The 9981-nt window shown below is 38.3% G+C and overlaps 1 protein-coding gene and 1 long non-coding RNA gene across 3 annotated transcripts in view; one reads left to right on the top strand and one right to left on the bottom strand.

The window, feature by feature from the left end:
- LOC103279284 (uncharacterized) overlaps nt 1–9968 on the bottom strand; it is a 25685-nt gene extending 15717 nt beyond the window's left edge. The window contains exon 1 of the long non-coding RNA XR_010001395.1: nt 9837–9968. This is a non-coding gene — a long non-coding RNA (uncharacterized LOC103279284). The remainder of the gene's footprint in view (nt 1–9836) is intronic.
- Nucleotides 9844–9981, top strand: part of pik3cd (phosphatidylinositol-4,5-bisphosphate 3-kinase catalytic subunit delta) — an 81948-nt gene continuing 81810 nt past the window's right edge. For both annotated transcript variants that reach the window (XR_010001392.1, XM_062965991.1), the window contains exon 1: nt 9844–9981. The gene's annotated coding sequence lies outside the window, so the exon portion shown is untranslated.

The following is a 9981-nucleotide window of genomic DNA, read 5'->3' as shown; positions in this document are numbered from 1 at the left end:
TAAATTTGGGCATATCGGGTATTTGTGCCAAATCTGGTCCAGTGATATATCCTGCATATCAGATACTTACATTACGATTCATAACAGTAGTAAAATGAGAGTTATGAAGTAGCGACAAAAATGATTTTATGGTTGGGGGTCACCATAACATGAGGAACTGTATTAAGGGGTTGCGGCATTGAGAAAGTTGGGAACCACTGCCCTAACCAAAGGCAAGATTGCATTTTGTGCTTCATGTTTTGTATATAAAGGCATTGGGGTCCAAGGCAATATATTGTGACCTGGCCAAATGAGGCAGCTAAAGAATTATTATTATTATTATTATTATTATTATTATTATTATTATTTCTTTGTAGACCACTCTATCTCACTAAGGGGACAGTCAGGGCAGTTTCCAACAAAGGATGGCAAACATTAAAAAAAAATCGTGTCAGGAGCGACTTGAGAAACTGCAAGTCACTTCTGGTGTGAGAGAATTGGCCGTCTACAAGGACATTGCCCAGGCGATGTTACCCGGATGTTTTGATGTTTTTACCATCCTTGTGGGAGGCTTTTCTCATGTCCCCGCATGGGGAGTTGGAGCTGACAGAGGGAGCTCATCCGCGCTCTCCCCGGGTTGGATTCAAACCAGCAACCTTCAGGTCAGCAACCCAACCTTCAAGTCAGCAGTCCTGCTGGCACAAAGATTTAACCCACTGACTAGGCCATAACAATACAAAATGAACAAACCACCCCTTGAATAAAACACCTATAACAAATTATGACAACTACTCACAACATTTAAATAATCAAATAAAACATAAACATATTAAACCTACCAAGTAACAAAACTACTATGGCATCCTTGGTTCTCTTAGCCAGTTAAGGAGACCACCTGTTGTTATTGTTGTTATTATTTACATGTACATAACACAACACACATGCACGTTAGGTCCAAGTGTTTGGGATTTGTCTCCGAATATCGGGCTCTTCCCAAGGGCCTATGATATTATTATTATTATTATTATTATTATTATTATTATTATTATTATTGACACAAAGACGGAGTATGACACAGCAAACGAGATTTTCGTATCACAAAATCACAAATCAAAGTATTATTATTTATTATTGGCACAAAGACAGAATATGACACAGCAAACGAGATACCGTATATACTCGAGTATAAGCTGACCTGAATATAAGCTGAGGCACCTAATTTTACCACCAAAAAAACTGGGAAAACATTGACTCCAGTATAAGCCGAGACTGGTAAATTTCAGAAATAAAAACAGATAGCAATGAAATTACATTAATTGAGGCATCAGTAGGTTAAACGTTTTTGAATATTTACATCAAGCTCTAATTTAAGATAAGATTGTCCAACTCTGATCAAATCATTATTCTTATCTTCTTCAATGAAAATGTGCTTATGTATCCTTTTAATAATAATAGAGTGAAATAATACATTTAATAATAGAGTAAAATAATAAATGAAATAATAATAAGATCAGAGTGAAATAATAAATGTATTATTAATACAGTAGAGTCTCACTTATCCAACACTCGCTTATCCAACGTTCTGGATTATCCAACACATTTTTGTAGTCAATGTTTTCAATATATTGTGATATTCTGGTGCTAAATTCAGAAATACAGTAATTACTACATAGCATTACTGCGTATTGAACTCCTTTTTCTGTAAAATTTGTATAACATGATGTTTTGGTGCTTAATTTGTAAAATCATAACCTAATTTGATGTTTAATAGGCTTTTCCGTAATCTCTCCTTATTATCCAACATATTCGCTTATCCAACATTCTGCTGGCCCGTTTATGTTGGATAAGTGAGACTACTGTAATAATAATAGAGAAAAATGATAAATGTAATAATATCAACAATAATAGAGAAAAATAATAAATGTAATAATACCAATAATAGAGAAAAATAATAAATGTAACAATACCAATAATAATAGAGAAAATAATAATAATAATAATAATAATAATAATAATAATAATAAATAATACAGGATTTCATATCACAAAATCACAAGTCGAACACTTCCCAAGTGTCTAGGACTGTGTGATGTATTTTCGGAAATCCTGCATATCTATCTTGTTTGCTGTGTCATAATAAAATAAATACAGGAAAATAATACATGTAATAATAAATAGAATAAAATAATAAATGCAATAATAATAATAATAATAATAATAAGATCATAGTGAAATAATAAATGTATCAATAATAATAAAAATAGAGTAAAAGAAATGTAATACCAACAATAATAGAGTACAATAATAAATGCTATAATAAATGAGAAAAATAATAAATGTACCATATATTCTCGAGTATAAGCTGACCCAAATATAAGCCAACCAGGACCCTCACCCGAGTATAAGCCGAGGAGGGCTTTTTCAGTCTTTAAAAAAGGGCTGAAAAACTTGACTTATACTTGAGTATATACAGTATATATGCTATTATTATTATCATTATTATTATGAATATTATTACGTGTTTCTCTCTTGATCAAGCCCCAAAGTAGGTCTTATATCTAATTGTGCCTTTGCTTCACTCTTCCTTTCTTGACACACATGTTGGGCTGGCAGTTAGTCCCAAATTCATCTTGGGATCAAAAGGCTTCACTGTGTATCATTTGGGCCTTGTTTTGACTGCCAGCGATAGTTAGTTACATCTTTTCGTGACCCGTCTGTGAACCTCGAGTAATGGGAAAAGCATGAAAAGGGCAGGGATTGAGCCCAGAGTGGCAGAGCTGGGAAAACTTGGGGCCAGAAAGCCATACGGAAGAAACCTACCCGTCCAAAAGAAATCTAAAACCTGTTGGGAGAAAAGGACCCTCCTCAAATAGCCCTTGCCTTGCAAATTTGGCATATTTTCACCAGCTTTGGAGAGGTAAGACCCCTTGGGAGGAAATGTTATTTATTGAGCCTCCATAGAAAGATATTGAAGGAAAGACCGGAATCACTGGGTTGCTGTGAGTATTTCGGGGTGTATGGCCATGTTCCAGAAGCATTCTCTCCTGACATTTCACTCACATCTATGGCAGGCATCTTCAGAGGTTGAGGGCTCTGTTGGAAACTAAGCAAAGTGGGGTTTTGTCTGTTGGAGGTAAGTGTGAATGCTGTAATTGGCCAACTTCATTAGCATTGAATGGCCTTGCAGCATTAGAGCCTGGCTGCTTACTGGGGGGAATCCTTTGTGTTTATCTTGAAGTTTTAAAATTGTTAAAATCGTTTGGTTCTTGCTGTGTACAGTAGAGTCTCACTTATCCAACGTTCTGGATTATCCAATGCAGTTTTGTAGTCAATGATTTCAAAATACAGTAGAGTCTCACTTATCCAACGTTCTGGATTATCCAACACAGTTTTGTAGTCAATGATTTCAAAATACAGTCGAGTCTCACTTATCCAACATAAACGGGCCGGCAGAATGTTGGATAAGCGAATATGTTGGATAAGAAGGAGGCATTAAGGAAAAGCCTATTAAACATCAAATTAGGTTATGATTTTACAAATTAAGCACCAAAACATCATGTTAGACAACACATTTGGCAGAAAAAGTAGTTCTATACGCAGTAATGCTATGTAGTAATTACTGTATTTATGAATTTAGCACCAAAATATCACGATATATTGAAAACATTGACTACAAAAATGCATTGGATAATCCAGAATGTTGGATAAGCGAGTGTTGGATAAGTGAGACTCTACTGTATCGTGATATTTTGGTGCTAAATTCATAAATACAGTAATTACTACATAGCATTACTGTGTATTGAACTACTTTTTCTGCCAAATTTGTTGTATAACATGATGTTTTGGTGCTTAATTTGTAAAATCATAACCTAATTTGATGTTTAATAGGTTTTTCCTTAATCCCTCCTTATTATCCAACATATTCACTTATCCAACGTTCTGCCAGCCCGTTTATGTTGGATAAGTGAGACTCTACTGTATTTTATCATGTTATACAACACATTTGATAGAAAAAGTAGTTAAATACGCAGTCATGTTATGTTGTAACTGTATTGACGAATTTAGCACCAAAATATCACGATATATTGAAACACTGACTACAAAAATGCCTTGGATAATCCAGAACTTGGATAAGCAAGTCTTGGATAAGTGAGACTCCACTGTATTATTAGTATTATTATTATTAATATTATTGACACAACGACATAGTCTGACACAGCAAACAAGATAGATATGCTGGATTTCGTATCACAAGTTGAACACTTCCCAAGCGTTTAGGACTGTGTGATGTATTTTTGGACGATGCACGCAGATCCCAGTAGGGTGGCCTTTTGCAGTTGGCAGATCGTAATTTTGTCAATGTCTAACTAATGTTAATAATAATTCCTCCAGGCAGGAAGCAGCCAGACTTTAAAGCTACAAGGCTATTCAATGCTAATCAAGCTGGCCAATGGCAACATTCCTATTTGGCTCAGACAAGAGTTCTTTCTCCCGCCCTGGACAATATTCCACAGATATATAAAGAGCAGTGGGCGGGGCCATGCAAATTCCACAGCAATGGAGAACCCTGGGATGCCTGCCTGTGATGGAAGAAAAAGTAAAATCTACGATGAAATGGTCCCCAAATGGAAGCATTCCTTGGGTGGTGGGCCGTAGTGTTTGGGAAGGACATTGGCAGGGGCTGGGCTGCATGTTCATGGCGCTCGCTGTGACCTCAAAGTCAGTGGAAAAGAGTGACTTGCTGGATTCTTAACCCTGGGAACTAGAGCCTGTTTGTGGAGGCCGGAGGCTGTCTGTGTGAGCAGACATCCGTGCCACATACACAACTACGGGTTTTCACTTTTATTATGGATTTAGATTTAGATTTAATTTAGACTTAGATAGATTAGATTAGATTTACAGCATTTATATTCCGCCCTTCTCACCCCAAAGGGGACTCATTACACATTACACATATAGGCAAACATTCAATGCCTTTTAACATAGAACAAAGACAAGACAAACATAGGCTCCAAGTGGGCCTCGAACCCATGACCTCCTGGTCAGAGTGATTCATTGCAGTGATTCACTGCAGCTGCTCTCCAGCACTGAGATAGTTCACCATCCATTTTCCAGTGCAGATGCACCTCACCTGCCTCTCCTTTACTTCCAGGTGTGAAAGGATGGAGAAAGGAGACGGAGAGGCATCGAGCGGGGGCGAAGGGGAGTGGAAGAGGCCCCCTTATTCCTACGCGGCCCTGATCGCCATGGCCTTGGAGGGGAGCCCCGAGGGCTGCTTGCCCTTGAAGGCCATCTACCAGGCCATCTCGGCCCGCTTCCCCTTCTTCCGCCTGAGCCAGAAGGGCTGGCAGAACAGCGTCCGGCACAACCTCAGCCTCAACGCCTGCTTCATCCGGACGCCCCGGGAAAAGGGCCACGGCAAGGGCAGCCTGTGGGCCCTGGACCCGGCCTACCGGGGCATGTTCGAAGGAGGGAGATTCCGGAGACAGAGACGGAGACCCAACCAGAGGCCTCCATATGACCCTCCTCCTCCGCCTCCTCCGGTTCACCCAGATTCGCACCCAGGACCCCCTTATTTCCTCCCAGCTCCACCTCAGCCCTACTTTTTCCCTGCATCCCCTCCGATGAGTGCATCCCAGCCGTACTACACGTCCTATCCAAGGCTCCTTCACCCCGGAGGAGGGCAACCCTTCATCCCCGAAGGGTCTTTCCTGCCCCAATGGAATTGGCAGGAAGGGCCCCACTCCCACCTAAGTCATTATCCCTAAAAAGGCTACCACTGATTTCCAAAATGGGTTGCAAAAAGTCACGGTTCTAGTCCTCTGGAAGGAAAAAAGGCCCAGTCACTCTCAAGCTGGGTTTGATCACCAGTTGCATTGGAAAGCTAGATTCATGTTTTCTAGGGAGGCCAAATTGTTTTATCTCGCATCTCCTTTGGGGTGAGTTTAGACTCGATTCCGGTTTTTGCCAATTTTCAGCCGTTTTTGCTTTAGCCGATATTGGAAAGGAAGGGAACTGAGAGAATCGCAAGTTCAAATAAGTCTTTCAATCCCCAAGAACGGAGCTGGATTGTTATATTATTTGTGTGTTGTGAACATATGTTTAAATTGTTTTGAAAAGAAGTTGGTTGCACTGCATTTGTTACTCTGCATTTTTATTTTCTACTTGAAAATAAACTTATTTTTTAACAACTGGGGCTGTTTGACTTTCTACTGGTGGATAGGAATGTTTTACACCTTTGCCCATAATAATAATAATAATAATAATAATAATAATAATAATAAAAACAACAACAACCCTGCTGGGATCTGCACGCATCATCCGAAAATACATCACACAATCCTGGACACTTGGGAAGTGTTCGACTTGTGATTTAGTGAAACGAAAACCAGCATATCTATCTTGTTTGCTGTGTCATACAATAAAATAATAATAATAATATTAATAATAATAATAATAATAAAAGGCCACCCTACTGGGATCTGCAGCATCATCCGAAAATACATCACACAGTCCTAGACACTTGGGAAGTGTTCGACTTGTGATTTTGTGATATGAAATCCAGCATGTCTATCTTGTTTGCTGTGCCATAATAATAATAATAATAATAATAATAATAATAATAATAATACTTTATTTATACCCCGCCACCATCTCCCCGTTGGGACTCAGGGTGGCTTACATGGGGCAGAGGCCCAAACAATATAGAACAAAACATAGGCAACATAATAGAAATCACACTATAAAAAGATAAAACAGTAATACAATATACCAATTAAAACAAAAATACAGGATAAAAAATTGCATTTAAAACACATAAATGGTAAAATCGTAATAAAAACAGGATAGATTATTAAAAACCCCCTGGGGTTTTACAGTATACAGTTTTACAGTATACAGTATATAATCAAGTATAAGCTGACCCGAATATAAGCCGAGGCACCTAATTTTACCACAAAAAAACTGGGAAAACATTGACTCCAGTATAAGCCGAGGCTGGTAAATTTCAGAAATAAAAATAGATACCAATAAAATTACATTAATTGAGGCATCGGTAGGTTAAATATTTCTGAATATTTACATAAAGCTTAAATTTAAGATAAGACTGTCCAACTCTGATCAAATCGTTATTCTCATCTTCTTCAATGTAAATGTGCTTATGTATCCTTTTAATAATAATAGAGTAAAATAATACAGTAGTCTCACTTATCCAACACTCGCTTAGCCAACGTTCTGGATTATCCAAGGCATTTTTGTAGACAATGTTTTCAATACATCATGATATTTTGGTGCTAAATTCATAAATACAGTAATTACTACATAGCATTACTGCATATTGAACTACTTTTTCTGTCAAATTTGTTGTATAACATGATGTTTTGGTGCTTAATTTGTAAAATCATAACCGAATTTGATGTTTAATAGGCTTTTCCTTAATGCCTCCTTATTATACAACATATTTGCTTATCCAATGTTCTGCCGGCCCGTTTATGTTGGATAAGTGAGACTCTACTGTACCAATAAAATTGCATCAATTGAGGCATCGGTAGGTTAAATGTTTTTGAATATTTACATAAAGCTGTAATTTAAGATAAGACTGTCCAACTCTGATCAAATCATTATTCTCAATGTAAATGTGCTTATGTATCCTTTTAATAATAACAGAGTAAAATAATACATGTAATAATAATAATAATAATAAATACAGGAAAATAATACATGTAACAATAGAGTAAAATAATAAATGCAATAATAATAATAATAATAATAATAATAACATCAGAGTGAAATAATAAATGTATTAATAATAATAGAAATAGAGTAAAATAAATGTAATAGTAGCAACAATAATAGAGTACAATAATAAATGCTATAATAGGGCTATTGTATGTCTTTCGGGCTGTGTGACCATGTTCCAGAAGCATTCTCTCCTGACGTTTCGCCCACATCTATGGCAGGCATCCTCAGAGGTTGTGAGGTAAATGAGAAAAATAATAAATGTACCATATATTCTTGAGTATAAGCTGACCAGGACCCTCACCAGAGTATAAGCCGAGGAGGGCTTTTTCAGTCTTAAAAAAAGGGCTGAAAAACTAGGCTTATACTCGAGTATATACAGTAATTATTATTTATGTATTTTCAATGAATTAACATACAGAACTCCCTTCTTAACCTATTGTATTACTTCTTGCAGCTACTAGGTGGCACTGTTGCACTATTTTAAATTGCCTTTGGAGCATTAAATATTTCTTAGGACCCTCCCCGCACTCAGAAGATCAAGCCAGGATGCCTGCCATAGATGTGGGCGAAACATCAGGAGAGAATGCTTCTGGGACATGGCCAGCCTGGAAAACTCACAGCAACCCATAGAAGCATTCTCTCCTGATGTTTCAACCCCACGTGTCTAGTTTCCAACATGATGCCTGCCATAGGTGGGGGCGAAACGTCAGGAGAGAATGCTTCTGGAACATGGCCAGCCTGGAAAACTCACAGCAACCCATAGAAGCATTCTCTCCTGATGTTTCAACCCCACGTGTCTAGTTTCCAACATGATGCCTGCCATAGGTGTGGGCGAAACGTCAGGAGAGAATGCTTCTGGAACATGGCCAGCCTGGAAAACTCACAGCAACCCATAGAAGCATTCTCTCCTGATGTTTCAACCCCACGTGTCTAGTTTCCAACATGATGCTTGCCATAGGTGTGGGCGAAACGTCAGGAGAGAATGCTTCTGGAACATGGCCATACAGCCCGGAAAACTCACATCAACACAGTGATTCCAGCCATGAAAGCCTTCGACAACACAAATACATACAGTTCAAGCAAATACTAAGGCCCGGGGGCCGGATGCGGCCCTCCGAGGTCATTTACCTGGCCCCCGCTCTCAGTTTTATAATATATTGTATATACATATAATATTGATAATAATATTATAATGTAATACAATATAACACTAATAATAATACCATATAATAATATTAATTATATATTGTATATTACATATAATATTACTAATAATATTACAGTATAGTGGTATAGTTCAATATAGTAATATATAATGCTAATATTGTGCTATGCTAATAATATAATATATTGTATGTACATATAATTTGTAAGCCACTCTGAGTCCCCTTTGGGGTCAGAAGGGTGTGATACAAATGTAGTAAATAAATGCAGTAAATAATAAATAAATAAATTTTAGACTTAGGCTCACCCAAAGTCTGAAATGACTTGAAAGCACACAACAATAACAACAACAACAACCCTAATTAACTTGACTATCTCATTGGCCAGAAGCAGGACCACATTCCTATTGAAATCCTGATAAATGTATGTTGGTTAAAATTGTTTTTATTTTTAAATATTGTATTGTTCTTTCATTGTTCTTGTTGTTGTTGTTTTTGCACTACAAATAAGACATATGCAGTGTGTATTTTTTTCAAATGATAATCCGGCCCCTCAACAGTCTGAAGGATTGTGGACCGGCCCTCGGCTTAAAAAGTTTGGGGACCCCTGCAGTAGAGTCTCACTTATCCAACATTCGCTTATCCAATGCTCTGGATTATCCAACGCAGTCTGCCTTTTAGTTTTTGTAGTCAAATGTTTTCGAGACATTGCAATGTTGAGGTGCTAAATTCGTAAAAGGAAAGGGCCTGAGGCGGTGAGGAATGGTGGGAGTTGGAGTCCGAAAGGCCTCAAGGGAAGGCCCAACTAGGCCCAGGCCTGTGTAGAGTTGGAGGCGCCTCGTGAGGAGAATGACGCTGCAGACTGAAGCGCCTGAGGTAAAAGATGGAGGACTGAGAGGAAATGGGATTCGACAAGAGCTGAGGAAAATGTCGTCGCCCGAAAACGTCTCTTACCTCAGGGCTGGTCCTCTCCCTCAGGCCGGCCTGGAGGGAGACATCTTCCTTCTCTTTCTCCTCTTCATGGCCTGTCAGGGAAGGAACGAATGACGGGACGGAGCCCGCGCAGCCATGGCCCGCAAGGCCGGGTGGCCATCTGTCG

This window comes from Anolis carolinensis, unplaced genomic scaffold (assembly GCF_035594765.1).
Source record: "Anolis carolinensis isolate JA03-04 unplaced genomic scaffold, rAnoCar3.1.pri scaffold_15, whole genome shotgun sequence".
Lineage (NCBI taxonomy): Eukaryota > Metazoa > Chordata > Lepidosauria > Squamata > Dactyloidae > Anolis > Anolis carolinensis.
The sequence above is the reverse complement of the archived record's forward strand: the minus strand, read 5'-3'. Positions and strand labels throughout refer to the sequence as shown.